This window comes from Balearica regulorum, chromosome 1 (assembly GCF_011004875.1).
Source record: "Balearica regulorum gibbericeps isolate bBalReg1 chromosome 1, bBalReg1.pri, whole genome shotgun sequence".
NCBI lineage: Eukaryota > Metazoa > Chordata > Aves > Gruiformes > Gruidae > Balearica > Balearica regulorum.
Window position 1 is genome coordinate 216,108,681 of NC_046184.1, and position 15,983 is coordinate 216,124,663.

The following is a 15,983-nucleotide window of genomic DNA, read 5'->3' on the forward strand; positions in this document are numbered from 1 at the left end:
GTGCAGCTTTTTACCACAGAGTTCATTTTACAGCATACTTTTTCCCCAAAAGCTTGTTAATTTTTAAGTCTGGATCCACCTTAAAAAAAACTCTCACATTGACCAAAAGAGGATTTAAAATGCTTTCGAAACCAAAAGACAACTTTTCTGTTTGCAGCTTGTCCTAAAATGCTTTTAACAAGAGCTGAAAGGCCATCTGTTTTGGAATCACAATATAACACTTCATATTACTTAATATCACTTAAGTGATATTAGTTTTCCTTCCTGGAAATATATAACAGAAACATTGCATTTCTGTTCATGTGACTGACAAAACCACCAGTGGATTCATTCCTTCAAAGTCTATTAATGAGTTAGACTAAAAACAGAGCCTGAGATGGCATGCCCAGATATCTCTACCATATACATGCAATACAAAATGAAAAAAAAAAAAACCTTCCAAGCTGTCTAATTGCAGAACAACATGGTCTTATTCTGTTAGAAATTGGTATCAAAAATGTCAACAGAAAGATTAAGCCTCATTAAAAAACCACGATATGGATCTTGTACATTTTTCAAATCTAATCTTAAAGCTGTGTAGTTTTGCTGGCCATTTTTATGAGCAACTGAAACACTCCTTTAGAAATGGCTTTGAACATACATTGCACTCCCTATAAAACTCTGCAATCATTTTTATGTGCCATATAGAATCATCAGACAAACACAGAATGGTTTGGAGGGGACCTCAAAGCCCATCCAGTTCCAACCCCCTGCCATGGGCAGGGACACCCTCCACTAGCCCAGGTTGCCCAAAGCCCCATCCAACCTGGCCTTCAACACTGCCAGGGAGCCAGGGGCAGCCACAGCTTCTCGGGGCAACCTGGGCCAGGGCCTCAGCACCCTCACAGGGAAGAATTTCTGCCTCCCATCTCATCTCCATCTCCCCTCCTGCAGCTTCAGGCCATTCCCCTTGGCCTGTCACTCCCTGCCCTTGGCACCAGTCCCTCTCCAGCTTTCCTGGAGCCCCTGCAGGGACTGGAAGGGGCTCTAAGGTCTCCCCGCAGCCTTCTCTTCTCCAGGCTGAACCAGCCCAACTCTCTCAGCCTGTCTCCATAGCAGAAGTGCTCCAGCCCTCCCATCATCTCCGTGGCCTCCTCTGGACTCGCTCCAACAGCTCCATGTCCTTCTTGTGCTGGGGACCCCCGAGCTGGACGCAGTACTGCGGGGGGGTGGTGTCAGAGTGGAGTAGAGGGGCAGAATCCCCTCCCTCAACCTGCTGGTGATGCAGCCCAGGGCATGGTTGGCTTTCTGGGCAGCCTTATCTCTTGCTTAATTAACTTCAGTATCATAAAAACCAATTATCTACCAGGCTTATTCCCCCCCCCCCCTTGTTTTTAATCCCTTACAACCCAAGAAGGATAGCCCATATAGCATCTAACAGAGTGGCCAACTTTCTCCAGGTCTTTTTAGGATTGCAATCTTATAGTGTGACTGGTTTTAGTAGTATGTTACAATGAAGTAGCCCTCAAGCAAAGCCAAACAATTTTCTTGTCTTTCACTATATGCAATGAGGTTTGGAAAAAGCTGTAGTGTCATAACCTACAGCTGCACCTCTCACAAGAGCAGAGTCCTTATCTCCATGGTTTGTGACTTCTTTGCATCCTTCAAAGTCTGGAATTTATCCCAAAGTCTAAAGTCTCACTTCTCCCAAGCAGAGGGGGGAGATGTTCTTCTCCCAAGAAGAGGAACATTAAATATGGGGCTGTGAAACCACACCACAGTTGGAATGTCTATGTAAATCACCAACTTAGTTATCACCCTCCTCCTCCCTCCTGTGCCATTACTTGTCCATTTAGCCTAGCTGATAGGGAACAAGTTTCCAACTACATGGACAATTTTCTTGTTCACATTCTTTAGTATGAGGTCATGACGACAGAGGGACTTGGATTCTGAAAATAAATCTTCCAGTTTGCCCACTACATTGTCACCGATATTATATTGTATTATTCAGATTTCCTCAGAACTCTACAGAGGTAACATTCATCAATTAACCTCTCCTGACCAAAGATAATTAGCTTAGCCAGGAGACCATCAATTCTGAAGACATATCCAAAAGACAATTAAAATAGGCTCTCAAGTTCTTCCTCAAGGCCTTGCAGCTGTTCTGTGACAAACAATAAGTATTATTTTGAGGGAATTTTCAAATCTCTAGTGTCACCTCCTATGTGTTTCATTCATTTTTGCTCGAGATATTAGAATACACAAAACAAAAACCCCACTGTGCTGTAGCTCAGCTATTACCAGCATCAGCCAAATTGCCCTGCTGCCAACCCCCGCTGCTTATTCGCACTGCTGCATCACCCTCCTCATTTGTACCACCATAAATAAGCACTTGTGCAGCTGCTCAGTGAATCTCACTGGGGAACCGATCCGGACGAAAACTAACCACCTCTCCCTTTTGCTGGGTTAGTTTCACCAGATCAGTTCCTCAATATGGTTCACCATGTGGCCGTACAAGCAGCTGGGCTGATGAAAGAGGGGACAGGACCGCTTAAATGAAAGTACCAGCTTAAAATATGTGCGGGGCTACATACAGCCTGGCACCTCTACAAGCAAAGTGAAAAGCAGCGTACAATGAGGTATCAGTGGATTTCAAACTGCAAAAGCAACTCTATGGAGAAGTGACCCATTACACTTTACACTGAATACAGTAGCTGCAAATAATCCTGAGTTATTTTATTTCCTTATTCTTTTAGATGAAGTGGGAAAAAGGACTCACTTCTCAAAGACAAGTTTTAACTTCTCAAAGACAAGTTCTAAATATCTTCATCATAAGGAGGGATCCCCACAGATGAGACGCTGTGCAACTAGAACAGCCATTCCAAAAAGACTAGTTTAAAAAAAAAATCAAAATACAAGTGCTAAAAACCCTAAGTGCTTTGGCAGCCTCATGAGTCACACAACTTAAAACAGGCCAGCTGTGTTTGCAAGCTGATAGCACAGGATCTGCTTTCATAAAAAAGATAAGCAAAATATGCAGATGAGTATAGATAATTCTCACTGCTATCTCCTCAAACAGTTGACAGTCTATCAGCAACACAGTACTGATTATTTCAGACATTACATCAGGCATCTTAGTAAGATATCTTACTGCAGAAAAAGTTATTTTTCAGCAGAGCACTGATTTAGGTAGGCTCTGACAAGCAGAACTGGTATCATTAAAAAGGGTATTTAACTTTTCCAACACCTCTGAACTTAGTGCAGGCATCCTGAATGATGGTGTATCTGGATGGTTGCTTAGCAGAGTAGTAGAGCAGGTTTAACAGCTCATTCTAGGGGATTTGTGTCACTCAAGTTATTTTGATTACCACAATTGTCCTAGTCCTCTGCACTTCCCAAGAAAGTTGATGGAGCAGCAAAATGACATGGTAGGCCTTGTTATCATTTGATTTAATTGCCAGTCTAAGCTGCCATTGAGTAAAAGTAACTGCTACACAGCAACTCTGCACTGACCTACATGAAACAATTTAGTGCCGCCTTCTACCTCGAAAATTAATGACTACAAACCAGAAGAGATCCACTAATTTTCCCTTCAAACAAATCCTGAGTAGCAGCTTATATTTTACAAACACTGCTGGAGGTAAAGATATCCCAGGTTATAAGCATACAGCTATCCCAAAGACTGATCAGGAGAGCAGAGCCTACCATCAGGTTTCACCTCTCATGCCTGCAGAGCCACAAAACTGGCTTCCCAGACTTCAACAACAGCATCTTGACAGACCTGCCACAGAGTGCATTGAGATCATCAACGCTCAGCTTCTCTCAGAAGTAGGGGTCTTTTTTCTTATTTAAGAAAAGCACTCAGTTTTCATCACTCTGAAGAACTATTATCAGTTGTTTAATGTCTCCAGTTTTCCCATTCAATGACCTTCTGGGAACCTCTCCAGATTTACTGCAGGCCATAAACAAGTCAGGCTGCTACAGAATAAAGTATTTTGATCAACCACCTTGTTAATACTTTGCTTTTTCATCAGATGATCTCAGAACTCTTCAGTCTACCAAGACTTCTGAGGTTTAAAGGACTGAAACTGCCTAGTCCCTTCATGATTTAGTTACCTCAACACTAAGATACCATAATCTTTCACTACCTCTGCCTAAAATACCACCTTCTGCATCTAGGCACTTGTGCCCCCCCCGCACATTTTCTTGTGCGTTTGTGCAGTCTCATGGTGAGGGTCAGAGAATTTAACCAACGTAGAGCTGGCAAAAAAGAAGTTAGTGTGAAACTTGTGGAAGTTCCAGTTCCCCTCATTACAGCCACACAGATGTGCCCAACACAAAAGCAGGACAGAGCAGGCAGACTTTTTTAACACTGAAGTTTCTTGATGACTTAAAACTGATCCAGACACCACACTCTGCTTCCCTCCAGGCCTAAGAAACTGAAATGACAAAGCTATTCACCGGGGGGTTTTTTGTCTAACAACCTTGTACCATTAATAAAAAATCACTGCAGAGACAGGGGGGTGGGGAGGAAGGGAAGAAAAGGTGGTAAGTCAAAAAACAAGAGAGGGGTGTACTGTTGTTAACAAAAGGTCTGGACTGTTCATGGAACCACAAGAAGAATGACTACCTACAACAACCTAAAGCATTCATGGAATTTTACAATTATTTGTTCAAGTTCACATAATGGGTAGCAAAAACAAGCACAGAGAGCTCTGACTCCTCTTCCATCTTAACCACTTTATTATTGTCTTACAAGAATCTGATGACCCTGGGGAAAAAAAATAATAATGTAAGTATATCCAAGCTGGATGAGAACACAGCCAAACACCATTTTTCTGTCTCCTCTACTGATCTACCGCTTACCACTTCTCTACTGACTTACTAGCTGAGGCTCCAAGTATGAATTGTGAAGCTCAGGTCATTAATATGGGCAACAGCTAAGCCTATTCTTTATCACATGAAGCCTATTATTTTATTAGCTGCTGAGATGATTTAATGGCTCACTGCTGGAAAAGGAGGAGGTCTGTCATCTTTTTGTCCCACATCTGCCTCCTCCTGCTCTCTTTACCACCAGCTTTTTCAGCAAAATTATTCATGAATTATTGCTCCCAACAGAAACACTAGCATTTTGACACATAACATCAATTTGCAAAGGTGCCAAACTTCAGCAAGGCAAGTAGTTTAGTTTCTTGCAGCAGCAGCCATCCAAGATGCTACTATATAGCCCTCCCTGTGAAAGGAGGGTTAGGGCTGAAAACTCCTTCAGATGTTAAAAAATTACAGTAGGCCTACTGAGTCCATATGCATGAGCAAGATTCAGAAATTCTGTTGGAATAGTGTAATTTTTAAAGAACTTAGTAAATATGACTATGTTTTCCAGAATGAAGTTTAAATTCAATTGGTAAGGAAGAAATTTTTATAAGTCTGTGGCAGGGGTTCTTTTCCCCACCCCATCGCCCCCACAATCCTGGTGACATCCCATATAACCCATATCAAGTGCAAAACAGCATGCAGGTTCAAGACAGCATCTCTGATTCAACAAAGAATGAGCGGAGGGGGCAGGAGGGGGGAGAAGAAAAAGACCACCACCCTTACTTTTTGCCCTGAAGTGTAAACACAAGGGCAAAATCAGCATAAGGCGGCTGGGAAGCCATCTCGTACAAAGTCAAAATTTACAGAAATTACTTAAAACTTTGTCAGTGACATGGACAGTGGGATCGAGTGCACCCTCAGCAAGTTTGCCGATGACACCAAGCTGCGTGGTGTGGTCAACACACTGGAGGGAAGGGATGCCATCCTGTGGGACCTGGACAGGCTGGAGAGGTGGGACCATGCAAACCGCATGAAGTTCAACAAGGCCAAGTGCAAGGTCCTGCACGTCGGTTAGCACAATCCCAAGCATGACTATAGGCTGGGTGAGGAATGGGACTGAAAGCAGCCCCGAGGAGAAGGACTTGGGGGTACTGATTGATGAGAAGCTCAGCATGAGCTGGCAGGGTGCTCTTGCAGCCCAGAAAGCCAACTGTGTCCTGGGCTGCATCAAAAGAGGTGTGACCAGCAGGTCGAGGGAGGTGATCCGGCTCCTCTACTCCGCTCTTTGAGACCCCCCTGCAGTACTGCATCCAGCTCTGGGGGCCCCAGTACAGGGGAGACATGGAGCTGTTGGAGCAAATCCAGAGGAGGCCACAGAGATGATGGGAGGGCTGGAGCACCTCTGCTCTGGAGACAGGCTGAGAGAGCTGGGCTTGTTCAGCCTGGAGAAAAGGTGGCTCTGGGGAGGTCTAATTGCTGCCTACCAGTACCTGAAGGGGCCTACAGGAAAGATGGTGAGGGACTGTTTATCAGGGAGTGTAGTGATAGGACAAGGGGTAATGGGTTGAAGCTGAAGGAGGGTCGACGGGTGAGGCCCTGGCACAGGTTGCTCTGAGAAGCTGTGGCTGCCCCTGGCTCCCTGGCAGTGTTGAAGGCCAGGTTGGATGGGGCTTTGGGCAACCTGGGCTAGTGGAGGGTGTCCCTGCCCATGGCAGGGGGGTGGACCTACACGGGCTTTGAGGTCCCCTCCAACCCAAATCAGTCTGGGATTCTATTATTTAGCACCAATTCGCTTTACTTAGCCTTTAGTGGAGTGTCCTACATATAAGATAGCTTTTAATATAAACACCAAGACACAGTCTTCATCTTTGGACACAATCTCTGATTTTCAGACTGTTGCCCTCCTCCTGATTGATTCTAGGGAGAATATTCCGTAAGTTCATTTTACATCAGGATCAGCTCTGACCTCTGTACAAGCTGGCACATTTTGGTTTTACCTGGCCTTCACATCAGTTTCCTAGCTTACTTGCTTTATGACCCACTGTAGCTCTGGAAGAATTTAAGCAAAATCCTTCCAACTATTTTAGCATTAAAGCAGAGCGCAAAGATTAGTTAGCAACACAAACATTACTACAGCAAATCTAGTTGTTCCAAACTTAACAGAACTGAACTTGCAAAGGTCAGCTATTTGGATCTCTGAATACCTGTCATAATTAAATCACAGGAAAACACAGGCTCTGTGTGCTTCGTAGCTCACATCAGTCCGGTTGAGGTTTTGGGGTCTATTTGGTTTTTTCCTTTTCTTAAAAAAGCATAAAAGCTGCGGTTCAAAAAAAAAAAAAGAAATAATCTATCTAAATATGAACTGTATTTAGCCAACATCAACATGATTTATTATCACAGCACTGCTCTACACCTCATTATTACAACTTTCTACTTCCTCAGATTTTCACTAACTACTAGCTTTCACCTATCCATAACAATTCAAATATTAAGTAGCAATGATGTGATCTGAGTTTGTGGAAGTCAAATGGAAGACAAGAATTCCTACTTTATTCAATTTTTATATAAAAGTTTTCAAGTTGCCTTGTTTTCCAATTTGGTACACTCCACTACAAAAAAAAAAGGTACCCCACAGAAGGTTTGGGTCAAGTCTCCTGCAGTACTCAAAGCCCTTTATTAGCAAAGGAACCTACAGTGGGAAGTTTAGATACTACTTACTTAAAACCACAGGAAGGTCAAGAAAACGCTTGTACTTCAATTTACATGCTGTATAGGAAGATTTATTTAGAATTTTTGTAATTAGTTTTCCACAGTTCAGCTTTTGACAGTTTGGAGTCAAGAGACTCACACGTGATTTCAGATCTACTTCAGAAGCAAAGCAGAAGCATTTGATATGCAATTTTGTAGGACACACCATAAGGAATTTTTGGAATTCTATTTTAATGTCCTTTCAGCACACACTTGAAGACAGCAAGGCCCTCAGAGCTACACAACCAGCATTAGTTCAATAAATTGCTTGTGGATCTCCTTATAATTGCCCTCCCTTCATATCTCAATCTCCTCATGTCAAGTGATGGGATTCAAGGCAGTTCAGTAAGTCATTTCCCTTTCTAAGGCTTAGCTACTTTCTGGCAACAGTCTTTCAAAAGTTATGCCTGCTGTGAATCATACTCAAGGCCAACACCAGTTCAAAGATGCACAGTAGTAATGTAACTGCATTTTTTCCCCATGAAGATACAGCATATACACATACAACGCTTTCCACCCCTCACATTCCTAAAGATTTGATGCAAAGAATGAGACATACTGCATCTGTGCAGTATGATTTATCCAGACTAAATGACCACAAGAGAAGTCAAAACTACTTTCATCAACGTGGCTCAAGGTTTTCACAGACATGCAATTGTGGATTTTAGTTTACAGTTCCTTAAATCAAGGTGCTTCCTCTCCTTACATCTGAAAGGCTTTTGAAAGGTTCACTTTGGACAGAAAACACCTACAAAGCTTTCACTTGAACACATTTAGGCTCAATACAGGTTTCTAATAATCCCCACTCTGCCACAACTACTCCTGTTTCCGTACTGCACCAAGAGTTTCAACAACGACAGTCAGCAAATAAAAGATCTTGTCCAAAAGGTATTGAGTTTTCCCTAATTCATATAGGGAGAAAGTAAAAGAAGAGTAAGGAACATCTCTATATTTGACATGGCCCATGCAGAAGTACAATTATTCTCCAGCTACCTGAATGCATAACAGCCCTTCATTAGCTCAACCAAGAGTTAAAGAACGCAACGTGAAGTCAATGCTATCTCGTAACAAAATATGTCAGTCTACAGCACAACCTGGTCCTTTAACGCTAATTAAAACAGCAACAGTAGTATCAGGAAATAATAAGGCTAGCTAATTACATAATATCTGAAAAAAATTAAGACAGCTATGTATTACTCTTAAAGGGTAGCTATGTCCTTTGGACTATGTTCCCTTGCACCTTTACTATTTTGCCCACTAAACTCTTTCCTCACTAAATAACTGAATTTACACTGGGGAGCAACTCAGAACTCAACTTCTACCTCAGAGCAATGATGTAAACAGCTGGTTCAGCAGGTGCAAGAAGTTTTCTCTTTGAACACCATAATCACATGCAGATCTACACTGCTATTTCAGAGCTCAGAACCAATGAAACAACCAAGACCAAGACCGATACTCAATGCAAGCCCACAGTGTTCATGCTCTTCGCTAATTTTCTGCATCCTCGTAACCTTCTTTCCACATCCAAAATTTGTGCTCATCTCTGCAGAAAGATGGAAACAGCCTGTTATTTAAAACATAAGGTAGGGACAGGTGCAGAAGACATGGGCATTCAGTCTTAGGATACAAACAGGACAGCTGGATAGGTGTGACAAAACAATATTCAAAACATAGAATTTACTTAAATGCGATATTAGCAGGAAGGGTTCAAAAGCAAAATCATAAACCCATACAGGGACTTAGGCAAATGAAGTTCTTTCTGTGTATTGTTTCAACAGCTGTGTTTGGTTACGGTCACTACAGCACCAAGAGCAACAGACCAAGTGAGTTGGCAAACATCACCACTCTGAAGAATAAAAATTGTCAGCACACCCTAAAAAATTGCTCTAAACTGGGGTTAAGAAAATCTTATAAGCACTGACCACTGGCCCGACAAAGCTCCTCTTGCTAGGTGTTTATATAAGATACAAATAACAAGGAACTAGATAAACAGTCTTTCCATCTTCAACCAAGACCTTTAAGAAGGAGCAGTTAGAAATATCATCCTTCCTTATTGACGTTTTCCTCCGAGTTTGTCTAAACAAACATTTACTGACCTCCAAAATGAAAGACCAAAACTATAACTGCTTCTTTGACACAACATGGGAACTATGCCATGGGATAGAAAAGAGAACATCGGGGTGCAAGACGCAGCTCATTAATAACACACTGTAGCAGTTCAGAGAAGTGCCTTAAGCCTCTTAACATCACTTTGGGCAAGAGAGCATTAGTCCATATTAGCTCTGGGAATGACCTGGGAATACCAGTTAAGCAACGGAAAACAAGATGATGCTCAGAAGGAAGGACCCAAAAAGTAAATAGAGCCTTATGGAATAAAGCATCAAGAAAATCAAAGCAAAGGCACTTTTGACCTTTAAGAGCCACTTGATTTTAAGCATGTACCAAGTTGCACAAGCAAACAGCATATGCCAATTAATAACCTGAAGCATATTAATGTTTATCTTGTTACTGGATGATAAACCAAGGGCAGACCAGTAAGTCTCTCTTCATAAATAAGGAATGAGTCTTTAGTTACCAGCTAGCAAGACCTTTCCTTCACCCAGTTAAGAATATTCTTTACCCTTCCCCAGCATATCTCCTGAATAAAGCATTAAAACTGATTTTCTACAGCTTCCTGGCAGAATCGTCTCTAACTTATCGACAGATCATCCAGTCTGCAAAACAGCCTTGCATTTGTTAAAGGTGGGGGGGGAAGTGAAGTACATTGTAGAGAGCAAAAATCCAATCCCAGACTAACAGCCAGTCTTTTAGGCTACAATTACAGTTTTACAGTAATTTTAACAACTATTCCCTCCAAATTATCTCCGACAAACACTAGACATTGATACAGCTGGACATGGATACAACTGTATAAGATCACTAGGTCAACGCTCACATTGTGGTGTTTTACTGGAGCAGCACTTCCCTCCCCACTCAGCATTTAAAGACAGTGCATGTCAAAGAGAAGTGAAAGCAATATTCAAATACGACACTTTCCATCCGCTATTCTGATTTCCCCTAGCATATTTAGTAGGAAAGAGGAAGTAAAATATTTAAGAATCAGTCTTTGTTCTCATGTTACTCAGTGGAATATATAACAAGAGCTATACAAAACTGTTTCAGAAAGGATGCCCTTTTCACACTGTTTTAGTTGGAAAATTAGTACACGTGTAACCCTCAGCCCGTACAGCTGCTTTCTTCACTTCTCCCACATACAAGACCTCTCAAACTCATTTGCCAGCACATTTTCAATCACCTATTTCTGCCATGTTACCCCAAGTTGTTGTGCATGAGTAGTACGCATCTTTAAAGAAGGTAACTATGAAATTTTAGCCTTGTTCTAATTCACCCCTATTCTTCTCATGTTGCTTTACCTCGACTCACTTATACCCAAGGTACTGCATCACAATGGATTGTCACTTCCAACTGCTGAAAATAGGGTTTTACTTATTATTGGAATCCAGAAGTACTTTCTCTTTTTCCTGGCAAGCTCCTTCCAGAAGTATTTTCAAAAGAAAAAAAAAACATCTTTTGCTTTAAAGTTCACTTTGCTCCTGACTTCCTGGATTCGAACACAGTAGCAACGCAAGTTTCTGAAGCGCATACATTAAGCTCATGCAATTACTAAAATTCCAAAAGCTCAAAGACTGTTACGTGATTAGTATATAACATTTCCTTAAACATAGCTCAATGGAATGATATCTTGTACAAAAAATTTTACAGAATGAATAGAATCTTCACTTCTGTGGTCGTCAATGAGATATTCAGGTCTTGTCATTAACGCCCCATTTCTTTATGGAAAGAAACATGGAATAAGACTACAAATGTGTAAAGGATGTTCATAGTCTTTGAATTCAATCCCTTTATTACAGTCAACCAGTTCACAGAAGGTAAACGTTACAGCATGGTGTCATGTTCAAAGTAGATTGGGGGGGATTTTCTTCCTACCACTTAGGGGTCTGCTCTAGAACTTTGGCTGAAAGAAGTTATTCAATTCCTAAATAAGATTTTTTATCTTCAGTATTCAAAATAAAGGACCCTTCCCTGCCAAACAGGTTTAGGATGGGGATAACCCATTGTTTGAGCAGTGGTGGGATGGAAGAAAACGTTTCCTGGCCACAAGACACTTTTACCCAGCTACTGGAAATGTCAACATGCATCTAGTCTGACAAGTCTGTATCAGTACTGAGTATAAACAGACGTGATGCCTTGCAGTTTGCTGAAGTTCAGAGCACAGGAGCCTCACACGGCTCATCATGGAACCAGTTCAGGTCCCTTATCTCAAACTTCTGTCCCACACTACGTGAGCTAAACTGCTCCCAGAGTTAAACTACTAGGGAAACCGCAGGAGCCATGTTCGCTCCTGGGCCCCTAAAAATCCATCAAACTCCACTTGGTTCTTCATGAATCCCAATCTGAAAGTGAATGGAGGCTACAGAGTGTCCTCGGGAAGTTTCATGAACCGTTTGCTCTGTTTTGTTCTGCCCTAAACACCTACTTCTGACATCTGTGGCTGAAAGCTCATTGCTGCTCCTTTCCACAGAAACTTTCACCATCTGACAAGAGACATCTATGAACTGAAAGATACAGAAGACATTGGGTCACCTGGACTCTGGGCTAACACTATTTACAGCTGTGCACAGTGGCAGAGTTTACTCTTTCCCTTCTTACCACCATGTCCATATTCACCAGAGCATAACCAACTTCTTCACATGCACCCTCCCACACAGTACAGCCAAAGTCTTTGAGCAGCTCATCTTGGAAACCCGCCTTGGACACCACTACACAGGACATATTGAAACATGATTGACCAACACTGAACTGGAACGAAAACTTCTGATGGAAGAGCCATAACTCCATGTACAGCTCCTAGAGTATCCCCTAGTATCTATAATATCTAGCTTCCTCCCCTCATTACCCAAGCTGTCTCCAGTGATCACAAAATTACTTACATAGAATCACTGACTGGTTTGGGTCAGAAGGGACCTCAAAGCCCATCTAGGTCCAACCCCCTGCCATGGGCAGGGACACCCTCCACTAGCCCAGCTTGCCCAAAGCCCCATCCAACCTGGCCTTCAACACTGCCAGGGAGCCAGGGGCAGCCACAGCTTCTCGGGGCAACCTGGGCCAGGGCCTCAGCACCCTCACAGGGAAGGATTTCTGCCTCCCATCTCATCTCCATCTCCCCTCCTGCAGCTTCAGGCCATTCCCCTTGGCCTGTCCCTCCCTGCCCTTGTCACCAGCCCCTCTCCAGCTTTCCTGGAGCCCCTGCAGGGACTGGAAGGGGCTCTAAGGTCTCCCCGCAGCCTTCTCTTCTCCAGGCTGAACAACATCAAGGTATCAATAATATGGGTCCAAGAGCTGAAGAGTTTCCTGGGGAAAAAAGCAGATGCAGATGGAGGTGATCTGTGGTCTCATTATAGGACTGCCTTATGTACAGTCCAAACATCACATATTGTTTTCACCCTGTAATTTGGAAATAAGCCATAGATGATATTCAGAAGAAAGATTCTTGCAACTGATCATTGATCAGGCCAGTGGAAGTTAGCAACGTGAACAGATCAAACTTTTTAGCTTACCAGCAAGTACTGGTGGCAGAGATGCAACCAGCTGATGAGCATTTTCCCTGTGGCTAAACCACTTGGGAACGAGCTGTTGAAATACTTTACAATCAGCCAAGTCACAGAAGTGCTAAGCTCTTACACATATAACTTAGTACTCACCTACTACACTGGAACCCACATCAGGTTTTGTTTGCTTTTCTTCTGTCATCTATCTTTATCATGGTAAAGTAGTGGGGGGGTATTTTTGTCATTTTTCTAAAATGGTTCTAGCCGTTATTTCTGAGGGGTCCTCCTGTGCTCCACCCAAATGAAAACCCAATTATACCTATAGTTTATTCAGGCCCTGGTTAGCCATCTAGACAAGAGGGATGCTTCAATCTATGGACATGGATCTGACCGACTGGAAATCATTTCAGAAAAAAAAAAAAATACAGGTTCTTTTTCTTCCTTACAACTCCCTAATCACTCACTACAAACTGTGCATCAGTACAGCTGTTTGTACAACAGTAGATGCAGTTCAAGCTCAAGCTTGCAGGTCTTCAAACACTGTCTCACAGTTCATTAAAAGTCTCAGTCTCTCTAATGTTGGAATTGATAGCATAAGCTTATCAATTTCAGTATGAAGGAAAAGTTTGAAGTGCTGGAGGCACGGGTTCTGGAGCCCACCAAGATGTGCTTTCCTGCCTCTGGACAACCACACATGACATCTGTTTTCGTCAGCAATTAGCACAGTAACATGCAACAGATCATTTGACTGCAGCATGACTGGTTCTCTATGTTAAGGCTGCATTTTTTTTGTCCAACCTCTTCCATCTAAAAATATTAGTCTGAAAGGTTTGGCTCCCTCACCCCCCACTGCTTTGAACTGCTTATAACGACAGGACTGAAAAGTTTGTTTTGAGTACTTAGAAATCAGTAAGTTATCATGACACTCCTTTCTTGCATTGGGCAACTAGGAAGAGATAGTGCTAAAGAATCTCCGATTTTAAAGTGTAATTATTTCACAACACATTTTCAGATCCGTTAGACTCACTCTTCCAGCAAAAAAACCCGACACATCGGCACAATTAATTATTGACACAAATTGGAATTTTATGCTTAACCAGATGCATTACTTCTTTACAGCCACATCCTCTAATTCTCCCATGTAAAATGTGGAATACAACAGTGAAAGGCATCCTTAGACCAGGTCATCCTGTCACCAATGAACAAGCTAAAGAATAGGTTAGTCAGTCTGACACAAGTGTGGTCACACTGGCAAAAGGTTTTGAATGTGACTTTTCACTCCTGCAAATGTGTCAGTAGCAGCAGCTTTGTTTTCTAATCAAAGTGAATTTCACTGGCACAATTAAATCTAGACAAAACCCAAGTTACACCTTCAACACTTCAGTTGTTAAAAAGTCACTTCAGTCATTGAAAGCACTCACCTTAAGTTCACATTTGAGAATCTGGTCTTCAGAGAGATTTATAGCCATGACTCAGACCATCTTACTCTCATCCTTACAGTCAAAGAATGCAGCACTGGGTGTTCTAGAGGAAACTGCCTACTAAAACAAATCACCACGCTGACTTCTGTGCTGGCAGGTAGCAAACAATTACCTTGCATTACGCAGCACCACGCTCAGATCAAACAGATTTTAGCATTATAGAAGTGGTACAATAGACTGGAATGACTTTTCCATTCTTCTTCATGATTCTGCAGTAAAATATCTCCAGGGTGATTAGCCCCTTCAGGGTAAGGTATCTTGCAATTCAGTAACAGGCTTTTAAGCTCAGATAATACAGTGAAAAAGGATGATTTGTTATCAGGGTATCCGACTGTAGTTTCAGAGCTTCTTGATTTGATTGCAAGCACTGACACAGCATACAGATACCTCAGCACATGGTTCTTATATTTGCAGAGCACACAGCAAAAACAATATCTCAGACTTTGTCACCGGCTTACACTTGCTACAATTAACATTTCTTCAGCACCCATACAAGCATTCTACATAACTTAAACTAAATATTTACTTGACTGGAACATCCTATAATTGATGATTCAGTTTCTGCTCCTACAAACTCCTACAGAAGTTTCTGCTCCTAGAAAAAAAAGACTGTGTTTTGGTCTCACTTTCACAAATGAAGTCCAATGACTAATAGCTAAGGCTTCTCCCCACAGCATTCACTTGGTTCTTGCACAAGCAAGAATAAAACCAAAAATGCAGCAGGGAGAAGGCCATACTTGATCTCCTGAACGATCCAGTGCTCCTTGTAAAGTTCATCCAAAGCACTGCTCATGTTTATGTTCCCTAACATAGATAGACCCATATTTTAGAATAAGTACTTGCTCTCATATTAGGGTCAATACTTGCATGGCTCCAGTGGCCAGAAGACATTTCCATTCCCTCCCTTTGCTCCTGAGTGAACCTCTAGTAAATCGCATTTATTCAAGGAGCAGTTATATCTTCAAGTTGACATCTATTGATTTTTCTCTAGTAACTCTTCATTTTCACACCTGGAAGCATGTAGCTCAAGCAACTCAGACTACGTATCTACTTCTTCATAACGTCAACTGCACCGAGGCAACGAACCAAAACTTCAAGCGCAGACTCACAGTATTTCTAAAGGAAAGCATGCCTGTGCTAAGTAATTATTCCCACCACCACCACTTAAACTGACTAGACCCATACAGTAAAAGTCACTGCATGCAAGAGGGGAAAGGGCACAGACTTAGTCTGAAACAGATTGCTAAACCCTCATGCAGAGCCTAGGCTTCCTCACTTAACCTTGCTCCTAATGCTCTCCAAAATTAAAACATGGGACGGTTGCCCAGTAAACCAAAAGCCAACTATC

The 15,983-nt window shown here is 42.2% G+C and overlaps 1 protein-coding gene across 3 annotated transcripts in view; it reads right to left on the minus strand.

The window, feature by feature from the left end:
- Positions 1–15,983, minus strand: part of UVRAG (UV radiation resistance associated) — a 101,232-nt gene that overhangs the window by 84,276 nt on the left and 973 nt on the right. The gene's annotated exons all lie outside the window — the stretch shown is intronic.